Source organism: Schistocerca serialis, chromosome 1, assembly GCF_023864345.2.
Source record: "Schistocerca serialis cubense isolate TAMUIC-IGC-003099 chromosome 1, iqSchSeri2.2, whole genome shotgun sequence".
Taxonomy (NCBI): domain Eukaryota; kingdom Metazoa; phylum Arthropoda; class Insecta; order Orthoptera; family Acrididae; genus Schistocerca; species Schistocerca serialis.
The window spans coordinates 1048532282-1048552665 of NC_064638.1; the positions used below are offsets into that span (position 1 = coordinate 1048532282).

A 20384-nucleotide genomic window follows, 5' to 3' on the forward strand; every position below is an offset into this window, starting at 1 on the left:
ACGGAAAACACCGAAGTCGTTGTCGTAACGTGGAAACGGAGAGATGTATTTGACGTCCTCATTGGCATCTGCATCTACATCTACATCTACATCCATACTCCGCAAGCCACCTGACGGTGTGTGGCGGAGGGTACTTTGAATACCTCTGTCGGTTCTCCCTTCTATTCCAGTCTCGTATTGATCGTGGAAAGAAAGATTGTCGGTATGCCTCTGTGTGGGCTCTAATCTCTCTGATTTTATCCTCATGGTCTCTTCGCGAGATATACATAGGAGGGAGCAATATACTGCTTGACTCCTCGGTGAAGGTATGTTCTCGAAACTTCAAAAAAGCCCGTACCGAGCTACTGTGCCTATCTCCTGCAGAGTCTTCCACTGGAGTTTATCTATCATCTCCGTAACGCTTTCGAGAATACTAAATGATCCTGTAACGAAGCGCACTGCTCTCCGTTGGATCTTCTCTATCTCTTCTATCAACCCTATCTGGTGAGCAACATTCAAGCAGTGGGCGAACAAGTGTACTGTAACCTACTTCCTTTGTTTTCGGATTGCATTTCCTTAGGATTCTTCCAATGAATCTCAGTCTGGCATCTGCTTTACCGACGATCAACTTTATATGATCATTCCATTTTAAATCACTCCTAATGCATACTCCCAGATAATTTATGGAATTAACTGCTTCCAGTTGCTGACCTGCTATATTGTAGCTAAATGATAAGGGCTCTTTCTTTCTATGTATCCGCAGCACATTACACTTGTCTACATTGAGATTCAATTGCCATTCCCTGCACCATGCGTCAATTCGTTGTAGCTCCTCCTGCATTTCCGTACAATTTTCCATTGTTAGAACCTCTCGATATACCACAGCATCATCTGCAAAAACCCTCAGTGCACTTCCGGTGTTATCCACAAGGTCGTTTGTGTGTCTTGTGAATAGCAACGGTCCTACGACACTCCCCTGCAGCACACCTGAAATCACTCTTACTTCGGAAGACTTTTCTCCATTGAGAATGACATGCTGCGTTCTGTTATCTAGGAACTCTTCAATCCAATCACACAATTGATCTGATAGTCCATATGCTCTTACTTTGTTTATTAAACGACTGTGGAGAACTGTATGAAACGCCTTGCGGAAGTCAAGAAACACGGCATTTACCTGGGAACCCGTGTCGATGGCCCTCTGAGTCTCGTGGACGAATAGCGCAAGCTGGGTTTCACCCGATCGTCTTTTTCGAAACCCACGCTGATTCCTACAGAGTAGATTTCTAGTCTCCAGAAAAGTCATTATACTCTGACATAATACGTGCATTGTCATTGGCTTTCGGCCCAAGGGTTGAAACATTGCCAGTCGCTGTGGCCGAGCAGTTCTAGGCGCTTCAGTCCGGAGCCGCGCTGCTGCTACGGTCGCAGGTTCGAATCCTGCCTCGGGCATGGATGTGTTTGATGTCCTTAGGTTAGCTAGGTTTAAGTAGTTCTAAGTCTAGGGCACTGATGTCCTCAGATGTTAAGTGCCATAGAGCTTAGAGCCACTTGAACCATTTTTTGGTTGAAACATTTCCGAAAGGGCTAAGCTTGCAAACTGTTCGCGTACCACCCCGATTAAAATACCCCGAGCATGGCAAAAAGACGTTATCCAAAACGGACGCCTAGGCAACTCTGATGCACCGCGGGCCATAGATGACAGGGGTGAACAACGGGCGGATAGACGCGCAACTGTTGAGCAACTGACCGCCCACCTGAACCAAGGAGCTACCAACCGTACCTCCTCAACGACTGTTCAGCTAACATTGGTGCGTATGGGACTCCGCAACAGGCGACTGGTTCATGCACCCGTGCTGACTGCTGTACATCGGTGGCAATGGCGACAGGTAGCCTCTCGAGATGAATATCGTTTCATGCTGCATCGAACAGATGGCCGTTGGAGCGTACGGCGTGGAAGCAAACACCTCGCAACAATCGTCGGAAGGGTCCATGCAGGAGAAACACAGTTATCCACGGAGACGATGTGTACCCCCACATGCAGTTTGATTTTCCTCTGCACGATGGCATCTACCAACAAGACAGTGCAAGTTGTCACACAGGTCGCAGTGCGCATGTGAAGTTCCAGGAGCACCAGTCTGAGTTTACCACGCTGCCCTGGTTATCAAACTCCCCTGATTTAAATCCAATCGAGAATTTGTGGCACCACTTCGACTGGGCTGTACGCGCCATTGGTCCTCAACCTAGAAACCTAGCAGCTGGCCAAGGCACTGCAGTCGCCGTGGCCCCATATTTCTGTCGGTAGCTTCCTCAACCTCAGGAATATTCTTCATTCTTCCTGCATGTCTGGCAGTGGTCCGTGCTGCAAAAAGTGTTTGTTCAAGCTTCTGAGAGGTGGTCACATCAATATGATTGGACTGTGTACTTCGACGACAGGTCTACATCTGTAGTCTACGAACAATAATAAATGATATGATGGAGAGTACTTTATATTGAATAGTACAGCATATAACCACACGTTGTGACGCGCAAACCATGTTTACCCTCTCCACGTTACCACACTGGTTCAGAGCGACGTGCGGGCTGTGTCAGTGTGAGTGGAGCAGTGCAAAGGGGACAGTGGTACTCGCAGTGGAGCAGCGGGCGTTCGTTGTGTAAAGTTACGTGACAACAAAGTCGTGGAAACGGTGTGGTCAGTTGTCTGCTGAGAAGTTTAACGGTGTCAAAGTGCCAGCAAAGAGAGCCATTCGACGCTTAGTCGGAAAATGGCGTCAGACAGGACCTGTTTTGAACAAGTCGAAAAACATTCCGAAATGTGCCGGCACACCAGAAAATGTGGCTGCAGTTCGCCAGAAAATGCTTCAGAGCCCTACCAAATCAACCTGACGCCTGCCGCAAGAGACCGTCGTATCACTTCGATCATGCGGACGAATACATTTGGACCTACGGCCGGACGCGGCCCTGGTTGGCCGCGCAGGTTACCTGATCTGTCACTGAGCGATTACTTTGTACGGGGAGCCCTCAAGTCTAAGTTGTATCACAGCAGCCACCGTAGTCTTCAAAAACTGTAGCAGAACGTTTCGGTTGAGACTGCAGCAATTCCAGCAGTCCAGCTTCGATCTGCCCTCAGAAACTTGCTGATCAGGACCAGAAAGTGCAAAGAGATGAATGGTAGTCACTATCAACATCTGCTATAGCCGGGTTACTACTTTATTTCCTTTCCTCTGCTGTGGTTCTTTGTACCCTGGAACTCTGCCACACCCTATACATGGTGGTAAAGTGATTTAGGATTTAATGTCCATTGGCGACAAGGCCACAGGACTGAGCACAATGTGGAATGAACAGCAATGGTGAAGGATTTCGGCCGCACCGCTTTCAAAGGAACCATGCTGGCGTTAGCCTTAAGTTGTTTAGTGTAACGACGGAAAAGTTCAATGTGACAGACCTGAGCCGGGTTCCGCCTAAGTGAGTTCACTGTCTTAGTCAGCGAGGCACCAAACTCGGCCACAAATTAATTGTTTCTTTCTCTTTCAAATGTAACCAAGCCAACTGAAGCTTCAGTCACTCTCCTTTAACAAAATTGTTAATGCTTTCGTGGTCACTGTTGACAAATTCCTTTTGGGTTCCGTTTCTGGTTCTTCGGCCTACTTTCGTGTGATAATTTTCCTGACGTTTCGCCAGCACGAGTGACTGTATTGTCGAATCTTCACGCTCTATTACAGTCCACCACCAGCAATGGAGGGTGAAACTTCGACAGTGTCAGTCAATCGTGCTGACGAAATAGCAGAAAAATTATCTAACAAATCTTGGCCAAAGAACCCGAGACAGAAGCCAATATACAATTTGCCCCTTTCCTCTTACTTCTTCACTCTCTACTTTTTTTTCTTTTGAGTAAAATGACACTAAGGAAAACGTGAAGCGGTAACATGGTATGTGGTAGTATTTTACTGCACGGACACACAGCGGAAGAGGACTTTATAGTGTACCAGTCCCCGAACAGTCTACATAACACTGAAGTTTGCAAAGGTAATTCAGTATATTAAGAATGGTTCAAATGGCTCTGAGCACTATGCGACTTAACTTCTGAGGTCATCAGTCGCCTAGAACTTAGAACTACTTAAACCTAACTAACCTAAGGACATCACATACATCCATGCCCGAGGCAGAATTCGAACGTGCGATCGTAGCGGTCGCGCTGTTCCAGGCTGAAGCGCCTAGAACCGCTCGGCCACCAAGGGCGGCTGGGGATTATTCAGTGGGAGTTCTGTACGTCATGATCAGGGTTAGGAAGTTGGGGCCCTTGGTTTGAGCGCTGCACGGGGCTGAGGCGGAACTTTAGTAGATTGTAGCTTATACCTTTCGACTCTGTCATTTCCGGACTAAGGTCCTTTAACTCTAGTTGATATATTAACTATTCACCATCATCTTTGAAATTTTTTATCATCATCACGGAATCACCCTTTATGTAAGTGGTTAGGCGATTCTGTAGACCTTCAGTTATAGGCATTCCATATAAACTCTGGTGTTGTGAACACCCTAAACAAGCTATTTGACTTTCGGAGTCTTTACGAAGGTCACTGAATAATGATTGCATCAGATGAGACTGTGTGACCATTCAGATCTCCCCTGTAAGCATTTTACGTGGTGTGTGGACGTCCGTTGCTATTTGCTGATGAAATATTTCGGACACCTTTCTAAATTAATCCCTAGTTGAAGAGAACTTCAGAACTTTGTTTTAGAAACGAGACAGGCGGTAATTTTATCGGAGCGTTGAGGCACGCGCGTGTGGCGGTGTGTTTCGTAACTAGTATTGTGTAATACATTTTTCACAGATGTTCCGGCGCATGACTTCGTCTGGTGGTTTCCTTGTTCCGCTTGAAAAAAACAAGAGTTGCAGGGAGTGAAAGCTATTAACGTCCGCTTCCTGAAGTAACTGCACAAACTACTGCGGAAACATTTACGTTCTCTGCGATGTAACTGGTTACGATGGACACATTCCATCTCTTTGAAACAATATCACCCAATAAACCTCTACGTCAGTATAGGCGAACTAAATTAAAATGTGTTCTACCCCGTGATTATTAATGTCGTCCGTATTGAGATCAAGAACAAGCACTGATATCTGAAAGTGCATCAGCTATCTTAAAATCACCTTCACTGCGTATTGTAGTCGACATGCAGCAGGATTTTGGAACATATACTGTGTTCGAACATTATGAATTACCTCGAAGAGAACGGTCTATTTACAGACAGTCAACGCGGATGTAGGAAACAGCGTTCTTTTGAAACAACTAGCTATTTACACACACGAGTGCTATTGACAAGGGATTTCAAATTGATTCCGTATTTCTAGATTTCCAGAAGGTTTTTGACACTGTGCCACACAAGCGGCTCGTAGTGAAATTGTGGAAGTGTGCTTATGGAATATCGTCTCAGTTATGTCACAGGATTCGTGATTTCGTGCCGGAAAGGTCACAGTTCGTAGTAATTGACGGAAAGTAATCGACTACAATAGAAGTGATTTCTGGCGTTCCCTATGGCAGTGTTATAGGCCCTCTGCTGTTCCTTATCTATATAAACGATTTAGGAGGCAAACTGAGCAACCTTCTTAGGTCGTCTGGAGACGATGCTGCCCTTTATCGTCTAGTAAAATCATCAGAAGATCGAAACAAATTGCAAAACGATTTAGAAAAAACATCTGTATGGTGCGAAAATTGGCAACTGACCCTAAATATCGAAAATTGTGAGGTAATCCGTATGAGCGCTAAAAGGAATCCGTTAAACTTCTGTTACATGATAAATCAGTCAAATGTAAAGGCCGTAAATTCATCCAAATACCTATGAATTACAGTTACGAACAACTTAAATTCGAAAGAAAAAACAGAAAATGTTGTGGGCAAGGCAAACCAAAGACTGTGTTTTATTGGCAGGGCACTTAGAAAATGTAATAGACCTACTAAGGAGACTGCCTACACTACGCTGGTCCTCCTCTTTTAGAATACTGCTGCGCGGTGTGGGATCCTTACCAGATAGGATTAACGAAGTACATCGAGAAAGTTCGAAGAAGAACAGCACGTTTGTGTTATCGAGAACAGGAGAGAGGGAGTCACGGACGTGATACAAGATTTGGACTGGACATAATTAAAACAAAGGTGTTTTTCGTTACGACAGAATCTTCTCACGAAATTCCAATCACCAACTTTCTCCTCCGAATGCGAAAATATTTTGTTGACACCGACCTACATAGGAAGAAACGATCACCATGATAAAATAAGGGAAATCAGAGCTCGTACGGAGAAATGCAGGTCTTCGTTCTTTCCTCGCGCTATACGAGATTGGAATAATAGAGAATTGTGAAGGTGGTTCGATGAACCCTCTGCCAGGCACTTATATGTGATTTCCAGAGCATCCGTGTAGATGTACTAGCAATAATACTAACAGTAGTAGTGGTTGTAGTAGTAGTAGTAGTAGTAGTAGTAGTAGTAGTAGTAGTAGTAGTAGTAATAGTAATAGTAGTATTAGTGAAAACCGCCAACTATGTGTGTGTCTTCAGTCCGAAGCCTAATCTGAAGCAACTCTCCTGGCTAATCTATCCTGTACAGACCTGCTCACCTCCGCGTAACTAATGCTACCTACATACATATGAATCTGGTTATTGTAGTCTAGCCTCTATGTCTACAATTTTTGCCGCCTGCTTTTCCCTCCATTATCAAATTGACAAGTCATTGATGCCTCGCGACATTTCTAGGTGTGTTGTAAATGTCTTTCCTCCCCAGTTCGATTAAGTACTTCCTTATTAGTATTTACACATCTAACCTTCAACAGTAGCACCATATTTCAAAAGTTTCAGTTCTGTTCTAGATTGGACTGTTTGTCTCTCACCTTTTACTTCCATGCAAAGTTAAATATTATTGCTGTTGACTATTTGCATTTACTATCCTTTCTACTCGCGTCATCGTCTGTTCTTATACTCCCAAATAGCAAAACTCATTTGCTCCTTCATTGTTCAACTGATCCACTTAGCTCTTTGCCGTCTGACATAGTTCAAATGTCATCGACAGTATCCTCACTCTGAACTTTAGTTCCCTTCTCGAATTTCTCTTTAGTTTTACTTTATCGCTTATTCAATATACTGAAGGAAACACGTCGGGAAAGGCTACAGCGCCCTCTCACTTCTGATTTACTGCATTCTTTTTGATGTTCTTCGGCTCTTATGACCGTAGTTGGGTTTCTGTTTAAGTTGTAGATTCCTGTCGCTCCTCTTATTTTATTCCTGGCAGGCTCAGATTTTCTAGTCCAAATTACTGAAAGTCTTTTCTAAATGTATAAATGCTCTAACTGTGGATTTGTTTTTCAACCTAGCTAACAAAGTAAACCTAAGATGTTGCTACTACATCCCTACAGCAATCGCTGATGTGAATTGCGACATTCTTTTGTAAACAACAGAGGCACAATTCGCCTATCTTCGTCACTTCTTCTCTGGTTTTCTATCTCTCTCACAACAGTTTAGCATATAAGCATTCTTGTAATATACATCTAAGTTTGGTGATAATAATAGTAATCTCTACTTTTGTCCGCGATTCGTTGGTAGATAACTATTGTTGCCTTTTGTCACTAGTAATATAAGAAGCTTCTCTATTTCAGTGTAATTGAAGAAGGATATCACTTTGGTAACACGTCCATTTAGGTGCCAACCACTCGCATTACGTGTAGATTTTCACGCAACAGAGAAGTTGAACCTTTGGTATCTAAATATATTGTACCAAGTCAGATTCATTTCAGTCATTGAATCCAAAATTATTTGTAGTATTGTATCTAATACAAACACGGTCCACCGTCACCATACTTATATGTTTGCCAACAACGATTCGGAGGCTGATTATCAGCAAAGCAAGTAATCTAACGGACATTCGTAGTAGAAGTGCAATATCAATATTACTCCGTTCAGTTATGACTTTCACATTTAAGTCCTGCGGTGGTCGCTGTGATTCATCCACAGCTCTCATCAGTTAAGGTTCGGAAGAGTGCTACATCAGCAGTTTCTCTCTCTCTCTTTGTTATTAACAGTCCAATACCTGTCTTAACATCCCGGCCACATAATACGTTGCTACAAACGGTGTGTAGTGGGACGCTAAAGTCTAGTGTGAAAGACACGCTTGTTCCAATTTTCATTTTTTCGTTTTTCCCTGAGTGCACTGATACCTTCAGAAACACAATGCAGCACAGAGCTGTCTTCTTATTCAGGCACACACTGCGCTCTGTCGGACTCTCCCTTGTTTGCTAATACGGCGCGTACACAATTGCGAGCATGCTGCTCGCACATGTGTTGTGTAAATAGTTCCTGAGCCATTTGGCGCGTGCCACTTGTTGTATGTTTTTCCGGCAAATGCAGAGAACGAGCGCCCCTAATCTAGTGGTACATGAACCGTCTTCGAGCATGTTGGTCGCAAGTTTATACATACCTGTTAACTAACAGACTCGTAATTGTGACTTAGGTCAGTTGGCCAACGTGTTTCCACAACAAGCAGTCAATTTGTTGGCTGGAACGTTTAGAGTTTCCCCCTTACCCGTCGTCACAGGGGACGAGGCAGCTACTGTTGACGTGGAGAGAGACGTCACGAGAGAGAGAGAGAGAGAGAGAGAGAGAGAGAGAGAGAGAGAGAGAGAGAGCGGCCTCAGCACTCGGGATGAGCTGCTTATCGTGATTTTGCACTCTCAGCGCTCTCCAGCGGCAGTTGTCAGCTTTATTTGGCTCCCAAACCACGCTATTTGTTTACGATAACGAACGCGCGTAAATTTCCTACGTTATCGCACTTAAAACGCTCATTTTCTGCTTTTTCCATATGATAGTCATGTTGTTCTGTCTCCACTATGCATAAATAAGAACTTCAATATCCGTAACACAAAAAGGAAAGAGATGTCCAGTCAGTAAGGATATCAGGTTATAAAACTTCACACAATCGAACAAACTCACTCCTGTCAGAGAGCGCACTTATATTTACATAACATCAAATATTACGTAAATTGTTTCTATTAATTTGCTAAGGAAGTCCCACAACCTTTTAGAAAACGCGAAGACGAAAAAAAAAAAAAAAAAAACTGGATGCAGTAGTACGCTAACTTGCTACTCAGTGTTTTGTAACATGGCGCCCCTACCAACTATGGTACGCTTCTGCAATTAGCGGCCTTTTATTTTATCTTGTTGTTTTCTGAGGCTTTCATTGCCGGTGTGCTATTAATTGACATTTGATTATAATCAATCGTACCAAGAACAACACATTTTTGATGAATCTTCAGTGTGCCGTTTCCTTAAAACGGCGTCCTTTCATAATACTCGAATTATAACACGAAAATAACTAAATACGAAAAATTTTTAAGTACCAATGTGAAGTTCCCCATCGATTTATTGTAACAAATCGAACCAGATCGACAGAGTCATGTCCTGGGGCTTAGAAACAACATATATTCAAAGGCTAATAGGTATAAAATAGTACCCACCAAATATGGGCTTCAGTTCAAGACGACAAATACAGTATGGCGTCTTCCAAGTTCTGCTTGTGACGTAGAGGGCCCTCTTGCTTCTTAAGGATGAACTCTCAATTTGCGATTAGGGCGCCAGTAAAATATTTCGGAACAAATGAAAATTTGTGCCGAACTGGGACACTAAACTGGATTTCCGACTTGCGAGCAGTCGCCTTAACCTATTCAGCTATCAGATCACGCTGCCAGGAGGGGCCCGAATCTCCATTTGTCTGTATGTCGCCTCTCCCACGAGCTCACACACTATGACGAGAGGAAACAGTGTCTTACCCTGTTGTGGGGCTCACGGTAGCACAGTGTGAGCACATGGGAGAGTAGACACCAGGATAAATGGGGATCTGGGCCGTTTCTGGAAGCGCGCCCAGGTAGCCAAAGTGGTTAAGGGAACTGCTCGCACCAAGTCTCAGTCCGGTATGAAGTTTCATTTGTTCTCCAACATTCTACATCTACGTGATTACTCTGCTATTCACAATAAAGTGCCTGGCAGAGGGTTCAATGCTGTCTCTCTACTCTCGAACGGCACAGGGGAAAAACGAGCACTTAAATTTTTCTGTGCGCGCCCTGATGTTTCTTATTTTATCGTGATCATCATTTCTCCCTATGTAGGTGGATGCCAACAGAATGTTTTCGCAATCGGAGGAGAAAACTGGTGATTGAAATTTCATGAGAAGTCCCGTCGCAAAGAAAAACGCCTTTTTTTTTTTTAATGATTGCCACTCCAGTTCACGTATCATGTCTGTGACACTATTTCCCCTATTTGGCTATAATACAAAACGAGCCACCCTTCTTTGTACTTTTTCGATGTCATCCGTCAGTCCCACCTGATGCGGACTCCACATAGCACAGCAGTACTCCAGAATAGGGCGGACAAGCGTAGTGTAAGCAGTCTCTTTAGTAGACCTGTTGCAGCTTCTAAGTGTTCTGCCAATGAATCGCAGTCTTTGGCTTGCTCTACCCACAATATTATCTATGTGATCGTTCCAATTTAGGTTATTTGTAATTGTAATCCCTAAGTATTTAGTTGAATCTACAGCCTTCAGATTTGTGTGACTTATCACGTAATTGAAATTTAGCTGATTTCTTTTAGTATTCTTGAGAATAACTTCACACTTTTCCTTATTCAGGGTCAATTGTCACTTTTCACACCATACAGATATCTTATCTAAATTATTTTGCAAGTCGTTTTGATGATCTGATGATTTTACAAGATGGTAAATGACAACAAAATCTGCAAACAATCTAAGACGGCCACTCAGATTGTCTCCTATGTCGTTAATATAGATGAGGAAGAATAGAGGGCCTATAACACTTCCTTGGGGAACGCCGGATATTACTTCTGTTTTACTCGATGACTTTCCGTCTATTACTACGAACTGTGACCTTTCTGACAGGAAATCACGAATCCAGTCGCACAACTGAGGCGATACTCCGTAGGCACGCAGTTTGATTAGAAGACGCTTGTGAGGAACGGTGTCGAAAGCCTTCTGGAAATCTAAAAATGTGGAATCAATTTGACATCCCCTGTCGATAGCACTTATTACTTCATGAGTATAAAGAGCTAGTTGTGTTTCACAAGAACGATATTTTCTGAATCCGTGCTGACTACGTGTCAATAAATTGTTTTCTTCGAGGTACTTCATAATGTTCGAATACAGTATATGTTCCAAAACTCTGTTGCAAATCGACGTTAGTGATATAGGCCTGATGCGGAGCTGTATCACTAACAGAGAGTTCATTCCTAATTGAATCTGGCTGTTGATGGTCAACACAATGTGTCAGATACTGCGCTGCAGCTTTTGTTCGTTATTGGTTCTTCTTTACATGGCACATTGTCAAAATATCGGTGAACATTTTTGTGCCTCAAGTGATGAAATGGCCCCTGAGCGTGAAATATGAGGAAATGACATTACCAAACCCATAGCGCCTCTCAAAAGTTTGCTCATTCGTCCCGAGTGCCGACGGCATTAGGGAAGGTCAGTTCTATCGGTCTGAGGCAAGTTCAGCGATGACGCAGCGGTGGAGTTTGAGGCCAGTCCTCTCAGCTTTCCCTGTGGCGAAGCAGACTGCAGGGCAAGGCACTCTAGGGGGCCAGAGCTGGCCAGTGGTTGCGTATCCCGGCTGCCCGCCTTGCGAAAGGCGTCAAAATAATGCCGCCATGTGCTTGTGGGTCACGTGCCGAGGCCCTGCTGGGACACGACGCGCGCCGCCGCCTCCCGTTACCTCCTCACCATCGCAAATCGGATTTTAACTCTTCGGGGTAAACGTACTTTACCTCTTGTGCTGCGTGCCATCTATTACACACACGCACACACCCGGTTCAGAACGCGTCTGTTAAAAGTCAGTGGTATATTAATCGCTGAGCAACTGAAGCTTCTGGGTCAAATCCAAAACTTTAGATGCAATACCGCTGCTGTAAGAATTATTCAGGCCAATGAATCATTTAACAGAGCGTGAACGCTAGTGACATCCAAGGTGACATCTTCTAACGTGAAGCAGCACTTTAGAAAAGTTTTGCGGCGTTCAGAAAGTTTCTTCTCAGAGACACTGACAACGAAGAAATATGAAATAACTAAGTCTGAGACTTACATTTTTCCATGTTATGCGGAATGGTCTGAGGACTGCGAGAGTATTGTAAATTTACGAAATAATTCCTCCTGTTCAGTGGCTTTACTAATACTTAATTAGCACGACGCGTTTCGGTAGCATGCTGCCAATCATTAAATGCATTACGTTCCACGTACATTACTTCAAACTGAAGTGTGATTAGATTCACTTGCTGTGTTTGTCGGTGATATTAGGTATCTAAATACGTTCAGTTGCTGTGTTTATCGGTGATGTTAGGTACCTAAATACAATTTTTTTCCTGAGAATTTAGTTGCTTGGAACGCAGCGTGCAGTAACAACGCGTTATCATCTGAATCTTGAGTGTTGTGAAGTGTGTCTTACTGTGCTGTGTGTGTCGGACAACTTCCAACAAAACTGATTGCATTTCGACACATACTCTCACTGCCACACGCAGCAAATGATCCTAATCAAACTTCGGATTAATGTAATGTACATGTATCTGTAATGACCCTGATGATGGCAGCATGCTGCCGAAACGCATCCTGCTAATTCATTATCAGTAAAAAGTGACTGAACGATACAAAGTATTTCGTAAATCTGAAGCTTTAGTAAGAAGGTGCTGGTGGCCACTCTACGAACATTATGGACAGACAGGATGGAAAAGAGGATCTGGAAAGAATGAATGAGTGAAAAAGGCGTCGTCGAAAGAAAATGGAAAACACTGGTTATTTTGTGCGTCACTCCAATTGGTGCACCGATGTCATTGAGCAGAAATTTAAAAGAAAATAGTAAGAGAGAGGTCCCGAGAATATATAGTGAGTGCTATAGTCTTAGGACAACAACACAACCAAGTGAAGACGGTATTAGAGAGGAGGAATCTGAGAGGCGATCAAACAAGCCACTGGCCTTAGGTTTGAGGAGGAGAAGGAGGAGGAAGAGGAGGAGGAGGAGGAGGAGGAGGAGGGGGGGAACCAGCTACTGTTGGAAATAAGGGATCCAATCAGAAAGGTTGATATAATGAACAGAAGTTTGATGTGTGCGATCTCCTACACATTCACAGATGCAGTATCATGTCGTTGATTTTAAAACCGCTTTTGGTTCACTTCACGATGGATGGCGTACAAAAACTTTAAATGCCGCTACAGAATACATTCATCTGAATAAATGCAGAACTCTGGAGTTTAAGCAGTACAAAAAGTATTGTTCTGTTGTACTGGATGTGTCACGTACGACCAAGCGCATACCGCCAGTGAACACAAGATGTGCACCTGCTTGTTTCCGTGAAGGCTTGATGCCTCTTCCCTACGTTGGCCGCGCGAGGAGCCGCAGTGGTTTACTCACAGCACTCGCAAGAGGAAGGACGAATTTTCAAATCCGCGTTCAGACATCCACATTTGGGTTTTCTGTGATTTTCCTGAATCTCTCCAGGTGAGTGACCAGGTGGTTCCTTTGAAAGGGCACTACCGATAACCTTCCCCATGCTTCAGATCTCCAAGTGTGTCCTCCGTCCCTAGTACCTCTACGGCGATGCGATATTCAACCATAATCTTCCTTCCTTCCTCCCTGCCCCCCTACCTTCCTTCATTCGTTCCTGCGCTGAGCAAAAACTAAATACACTCCTGGAAATTGAAATAAGAACACCGTGAATTCATTGTCCCAGGAAGGGGAAACTTTATTGACACATTCCTGGGGTCAGATACATCACATGATCACACTGACAGAACCACAGGCACATAGACACAGGCAACAGAGCATGCACAATGTCGGCACTAGTACAGTGTATATCCACCTTTCGCAGCAATGCAGGCTGCTATTCTCCCATGGAGACGATCGTAGAGATGCTGGATGTAGTCCTGTGGAACGGCTTGCCATGCCATTTCCACCTGGCGCCTCAGTTGGACCAGCGTTCGTGCTGGACGTGCAGACCGCGTGAGACGACGCTTCATCCAGTCCCAAACATGCTCAATGGGGGACAGATCCGGAGATCTTGCTGGCCAGGGTAGTTGACTTACACCTTCTGGAGCACGTTGGGTGGCACGGGATACATGCGGACGTGCATTGTCCTGTTGGAACAGCAAGTTCCCTTGCCGGTCTAGGAATGGTAGAACGATGGGTTCGATGACGGTTTGGATGTACCGTGCACTATTCAGTGTCCCCTCGACGATCACCAGTGGTGTACGGCCAATGTAGGAGATCGCTCCCCACACCATGATGCCGGGTGTTGGCCCTGTGTGCCTCGGTCGTATGCAGTCCTGATTGTGGCGCTCACCTGCACGGCGCCAAACACGCATACGACCATCACTGGCATCAAGGCAGAAGCGACTCTCATCGCTGAAGACGACACGTCTCCATTCGTCCCTCCATTCACGCCTGTCGCGACACCACTGGAGGCGGGCTGCACGATGTTGGGGCGTGAGCGGAAGACGGCCTAACGGTGTGCGGGACCGTAGCCCAGCTTCATGGAGACGGTTGCGAATGGTCCTCACCGATACCCCAGGAGCAACAGTGTCCCTAATTTGCTGGGAAGTGGCGGTGCGGTCCCCTACGGCACTGCGTAGAATCCTACGGTCTTGGCGTGCATCCGTGCGTCGCTGCGGTCCGGTCCCAGGTCGACGGGCACGTGCACCTTCCGCCGACCACTGGCGACAACATCGATGTACTGTGGAGACCTCACGCCCCACGTGTTGAGCAATTCGGCGGTACGTCCACCCGGCCTCCCGCATGCCCACTATACGCCCTCGCTCAAAGTCCGTCAACTGCACATACGGTTCACGTCCACGCTGTCGCGGCATGCTACCAGCGTTAAAGACTGCGATGGAGCTCCGTATGCCACGGCAAACTGGCTGACACTGACGGCGGCGGTGCACAAATGCTGCGCAGCTAGCGCCATTCGACGGCCAACACCGCGGTTCCTGGTTTGTCCGCTGTGCCGTGTGTGTGATCATTGCTTGTACAGCCCTCTCTCAGTGTCCGGAGCAAGTATGGTGGGTCTGACACACCGGTGTCAATGTGTTCTTTTTTCCATTTCCAGGAGTGTATGTAATGTGACTGCAGCTGCTAGAACTTGAAGCTTCAACGCTTGTTGAGTTTCGGCAGTTTAAATTCTTGAAATCACTAGTCCAATAGTATCTGCTAACTCTTCCAGTTTATGAGCATTTATGAGTATACCTTACCTTTTAACAGCCACAAAGATAATCACATAGGGAACGAAGAGGCCACTTAACTATCCTATCATCAAAAACACTTTCTAATTCTGTTCCAAACGCATTGATGGTATGAGCTCTTGCATTGTCCTGTATTAAATATCGGTAGGTATTTTCAATAGTTGTTAGTTCTCTGCAAAAGAGTTCTTGCAGGGTATTGTTCACGCACCTATCAAAAGTTATTGTTTGGTGGAAAAGATCAGATACAGTAATTCGTGCTGCACCAATTTTACACCATACTCCCGTCTTCGTGTCATGCAACAGATGACGATTTTTACGGCTCCAACGTCTATTGTCCTGGAAGTCACGTACCGCAATAAAAACAGCCATGCTTCACCAGGAAAGATCATTTTAACATTAACCTCACCAACGCGCACAGACTGCAGCAGCCAGTTGCAGTTCTGACGTTGAGTAAAGGTGTCTGACTGGGCCAGTAGATGCACTTTCCTAACTCGTCTAGTTTACTCTCGGTTAAACAAGGGATATCTAAACCATTGCTTGTCTATTCTTAATAACTTAAATTGCTACTGTCTTATCAGCATTAAATTTAATTCCGTTCTTTCTGTTTTCTGCGTCTGCTACAATATCTAGATTCTCCATTCTTGCAGAGTAACTTCTCCTGCTTTTGAAATAAGTTTTAGAGCAAGCGTTGTTTACAGAAAGGTGTAAGTTTTGAAAACGTGTTCCATCTGCATCGCAGATTAACTACCGCTGATTGTACATAATCTCTTTTTCAATATGTGAATGTTAAAAAATAAACCTTCACCATTCTTCCTATTATCTTCAGTAAGACTCAAATATCTGTCTTCACCATGGTGCACGAAAGAGGTCTGAAGAAGTGACAATCTCAGCAGCCGAGATCTCGAAGGTATTTTGATCTTACTTTTTGTAAAAACCTAAAATATTTCGGTGTATAATATACGTTACACCTAAGCTCACATTTAAATCATAAATGTATGGAAGCATCTATTCGTGTAACACGAGGCGATTGGACATGGCAAACCAGCAAGATGTGTAGAAACGCTTATATTACCAAGAGGGAAAGTTTCTGTTGGCTATTTATGAAGCTCGCAGGCATGCTAAAGACAGAATCAGTTAATACTTGCAAGGGAGTTGTTCGCTGCTATCTGAACTAACGACCTAGCGCATACGATTATATACACAATTTGAGGTTTAATGTCTGTGCGTGACGATCGAGTAAAGGGTATTCATTGCCTAAGAGACGACATCTGTATGAGGGAAGCACGATAGGGCCTCTTCCCCAAGACAGACGTCGCAGTAAAAGGCATTCATTGCCTAATTGAAGACATCTGTATGAGGAAAGCACAATAGGGGCTCTTCTTCAAGACAGACATCATTTGTAGAGCTGGAAGCTCAACACGTATTTCACTGTTGATGTTTCCTTCACTAGACTACAACTGAATTAAAGGAGCAACCATCGTTTACTGAACGTCATTCGGCTAGTATAGCTTAGAGGCTCCTCTTCAGGCCGTCGTGACTGCCGGAGCCGGCCTGGGTGGACGAGCGGTTCTAGGCGCTACAGTCTGGAACCGCGCGACCGCTACGGTCGCAGGTTCGAATCCTGCCTCGGGCATGGGGGTGTGTGATGTCCTTAGGTTAGTTAGGTTTAAGTAGTTCTAAGTTCTAGCGGAAGTTAAGTCCCATAGTGCTCAGAGCCACTTGAACCATTTTTTGACTGCCGGAATTTTTATGCAAATGTTTGGTAGTTGCGTTGAGAAAGCAGCCAGGAATTGTCCTTACTATTACAAACATGAGGACCTCTTACATGGTTACCTAATCGTATGTGGCTGCAGCAGACGATACAGACGACGAAGATCTTCCATACCGCTTATTTATGTAAAAGCTGATTCAGGGTATGCTCCTATTCACGTCTGGTACCGTGAATTATGACTCTACGAATATATGACATGGATTTTCAATTGGTCTTTCCAGTACCGATTTTATCGTTTAGTTAGTGAACTGCTATTAACGACGCCATACATTTTAAATTTTATCCCCTTTTTCTGTAAGGCTTTTTCACTATTTGCTTTCTTCTTCTTGTTTCTTACCGGCAATCTAAGCACCACGACGTTCAACTATTGTGTTTGGAGTCGGCTTTTGAAGTTCGCCTAGTAGTTGTGCAGCCTCTGTCTGTGTTGTTCCATCCTATCATTTGTCCAGAGGGTACCTGTCTTCTTTCTTGGTGGTTTGTCCTGTAACCACACTTGCTTAAACTTTCTCTTGAGAGAGGTCTAGTCTTTTAAGTTTTTTCTGTACGTCTCAGATTCTGTAGTTCTTTTATCACTTCCATCAACTATGGTTCCTGTTTATCTCTTTTGCTACTATGCTATATAAGCTCAGTGGTCAACCCGGTGGGATACATTCTGTACACATGCCCACATAGGATTGGACGTCTTTTCCTATCAACGTCCATAATTTTTTCACAGTCTTTTTGAAGCTCCTAATATGGACGTCTTTTGTACGAATGGTCCCAATATCTTGCTCATTATTCTTCCCTCCTGGATTTCAAGTGTGTCTGTGCGACCCTTCCTTTTGCGTACTAGACACTCAAATATATAGGGTTTCAGAACGGATGACTGTCTAATAGAACTTCATAATTGCGTTATGGGAGGGACGCACTGTTATAGGCACTCTTGATCAGTTGGTATGCCAATTTCAGCTTGTTGATAATGCTATTATTTCGGAAAGACTGGGCACAGCAATCTTTTCAGGTATACTTTTCTTTATTTCTGCCTGCTCCAGGTGCAGTGTGCAAGGAGAATCACTCATTTTCATAATGTATTATTTCTTTAAGGACTCTTTTAGCCAAAGTTCCAGAGTTTTGATGCCGTTGTAGCTTCTAACGAATTAAGCATTGAAGATTTTCCTACTTTTGAGGCCTGATTTCTTAGAAAACTAACATAATGGAATTCTTCTCAAGCAGCCCGTAAGAAATTAAACATATTCTGGTCATTCAGAAAGTTATGAAATACTTGAATATACGGACTATGTACGTATGTACCACCCTCTAGGTGGAAAGGACGGAGGTAACGTAGATTTCAAAATAAATTTAGCTGGACGTTACACATTGAAGTATCCTTACAACGTTAAGAAAACACACGAGTGAGCCAGAAGAGAGCGTTCTGTTGTTGGGGTGTGCCTGCGAACTTATGTGATGAAACTCAATATGAGCGCTATCTTATTGGCGTGAATAAGTGTTCCACATTAATTGAGGAGGATCTTAGCATAGTATTATGGTAATGGTGGCTGCAAGACCTCGAGAAGAGACGACGAAGTTCCTAAGTTCCTAAGTTCAAAGGTCTTCAATCTTCCATACTCATTGGCACGTCTCCTATTAACGTATAGGTGTTTAAGGTAGACGACTGCCTCGGGGAGTGTTCAAAATTTGAAATAGATCTGCGGTGACGATGAGAGAAGGGCTGTGCACAGCTACTTGCAGCTCGGAGACGCTGAACTTCAGTCCCGAGTCCCTCGAAATGATCACCAGCAAGACTACTCTACACGCTCATTCAGTACCACTCCACCGGGAGTCATTAAATTTAAAGCTTGGTCTTGGCGCACCGCCTCATAATCACGAACTATACGCTGTCACCTCTCTTCCCCTTGCCCTTAAAATACTGATGACGGAATTTTTCCCGCCACCTACGTTCGAACCGCCAACCTCTGCGTGAGATCAGTTCTTTGGCGTCCGCTAGCGACCTCTGTCATTGAGCGAACTGGTTTTGGTTGGGTTTTGGACCACTCACGTTGACCGAGCGAGGTGGCGCAGTGGTTAGACACTGGACTCGCATTCGGGAGGACGACGGTTCAATCCCGCGTCCAGCCATCCTGATTTAGGTTTTCCGTGATTTCCCTAAATCACTCCAGGCAAATGCCGGGATGGTTCCTCTGAAAGGGCACGGCCGACTTCCTTCCCCATCCTTCCCTAATCCGATGAGACCGATGACCACGCTGTCTGGTCTCCTTCCCCAAAAACCAACCAACCAACCACTCACGTTAAGAATACGAGTCGGATGCCGGAACAAGGGCACCATCTCAACTTTCAACTTGCTTCATTCAACTTTTCAGTAATACACAATCAAAACCAATTCTCACGTTGTTAACCCACAAGAAGTTGATATGCAAGGTAAAAATATCTTATTAAATAAGGACAGTGGATTATTTGTGTTCTCTCCATCGGTAAGTAAGTGAAATTTATTTAAAATAAAAGAGAAGAAGACCGATCTGTTTGCCACTCAGATATTGAGTTGGACTTAGTCGATGCAGATCACTATTTCAGTCTAAATATCAGTAGGCCCAAAAGTACCGGAGAACGAGATCGGTCGGGCTGCAAACCTAATATCCCCCCTCGGAGGTTAATCTTGAGCTTTCGTGGTTCACCGTTCACCATTATCATGAGTCGGGGCGTCATTTACACAATTCCAACTAAGCTCCCACGCGTATGCTTTTTGGGGCCTCGCTAACCGTCCAGAATGTTTGACGACTCCTTGAAAACAGCTCTTCCAGGCTGCTTGAGACAGCGTCTCGCTGACTGGCCTTGAGAGACCATTAGCAGCAAGGCTGCACACGGGTAAAACAATGTTAACATTGCCGCAGTTCAGTGGATGTACGTAGGAAGCGGAATGTGGCTGGTCACTCATGAGAAACAAAAAGAGCTCTGATTCCTTCAACGGAATATTTACCCCACAAAGACTAAACTGCGCAGCAAGGGGCAGCTATTGCAAAGGCCACAAACTGGCTATACAGCCAACGCGTAATACCGAAGAGTCAATTACATCATGAGATTCCAACAGTCATTCACTGCAGGAGAAATCGCCATTTAATGGCGCCGTTAATATGATGCATGGTAGATATAGATGCTTCGCGACTTGTGTCGTTAGTACAATAACTTAATATGTCGTCAGGAATGGGCCGAGTGCTACGCGACAAAAAATCTCTCGAGGAATATTTCGGAGCTATTGATTGTGGAACTTCTGATCTTTTGTGTCAGAAGCTGGCTGAAGCTGTCCTGGCTGACTACCGCCAGAATGTTTTCCATTTATGGTGATGCTCAACATTTTATGCCGCAGACCATGGGCT

At 44.5% G+C, this 20384-nt stretch overlaps 2 protein-coding genes across 2 annotated transcripts in view; one reads left to right on the plus strand and one right to left on the minus strand.

Moving 5' to 3' along the window:
• LOC126414911 (epidermal retinol dehydrogenase 2) overlaps window positions 1-20384 on the minus strand; it is a 288608-nt gene that overhangs the window by 219334 nt on the left and 48890 nt on the right. The gene's annotated exons all lie outside the window — the stretch shown is intronic.
• The window catches only part of LOC126455193 (calaxin-like), a 210949-nt gene that overhangs the window by 156841 nt on the left and 33724 nt on the right, over window positions 1-20384 (plus strand). The gene's annotated exons all lie outside the window — the stretch shown is intronic.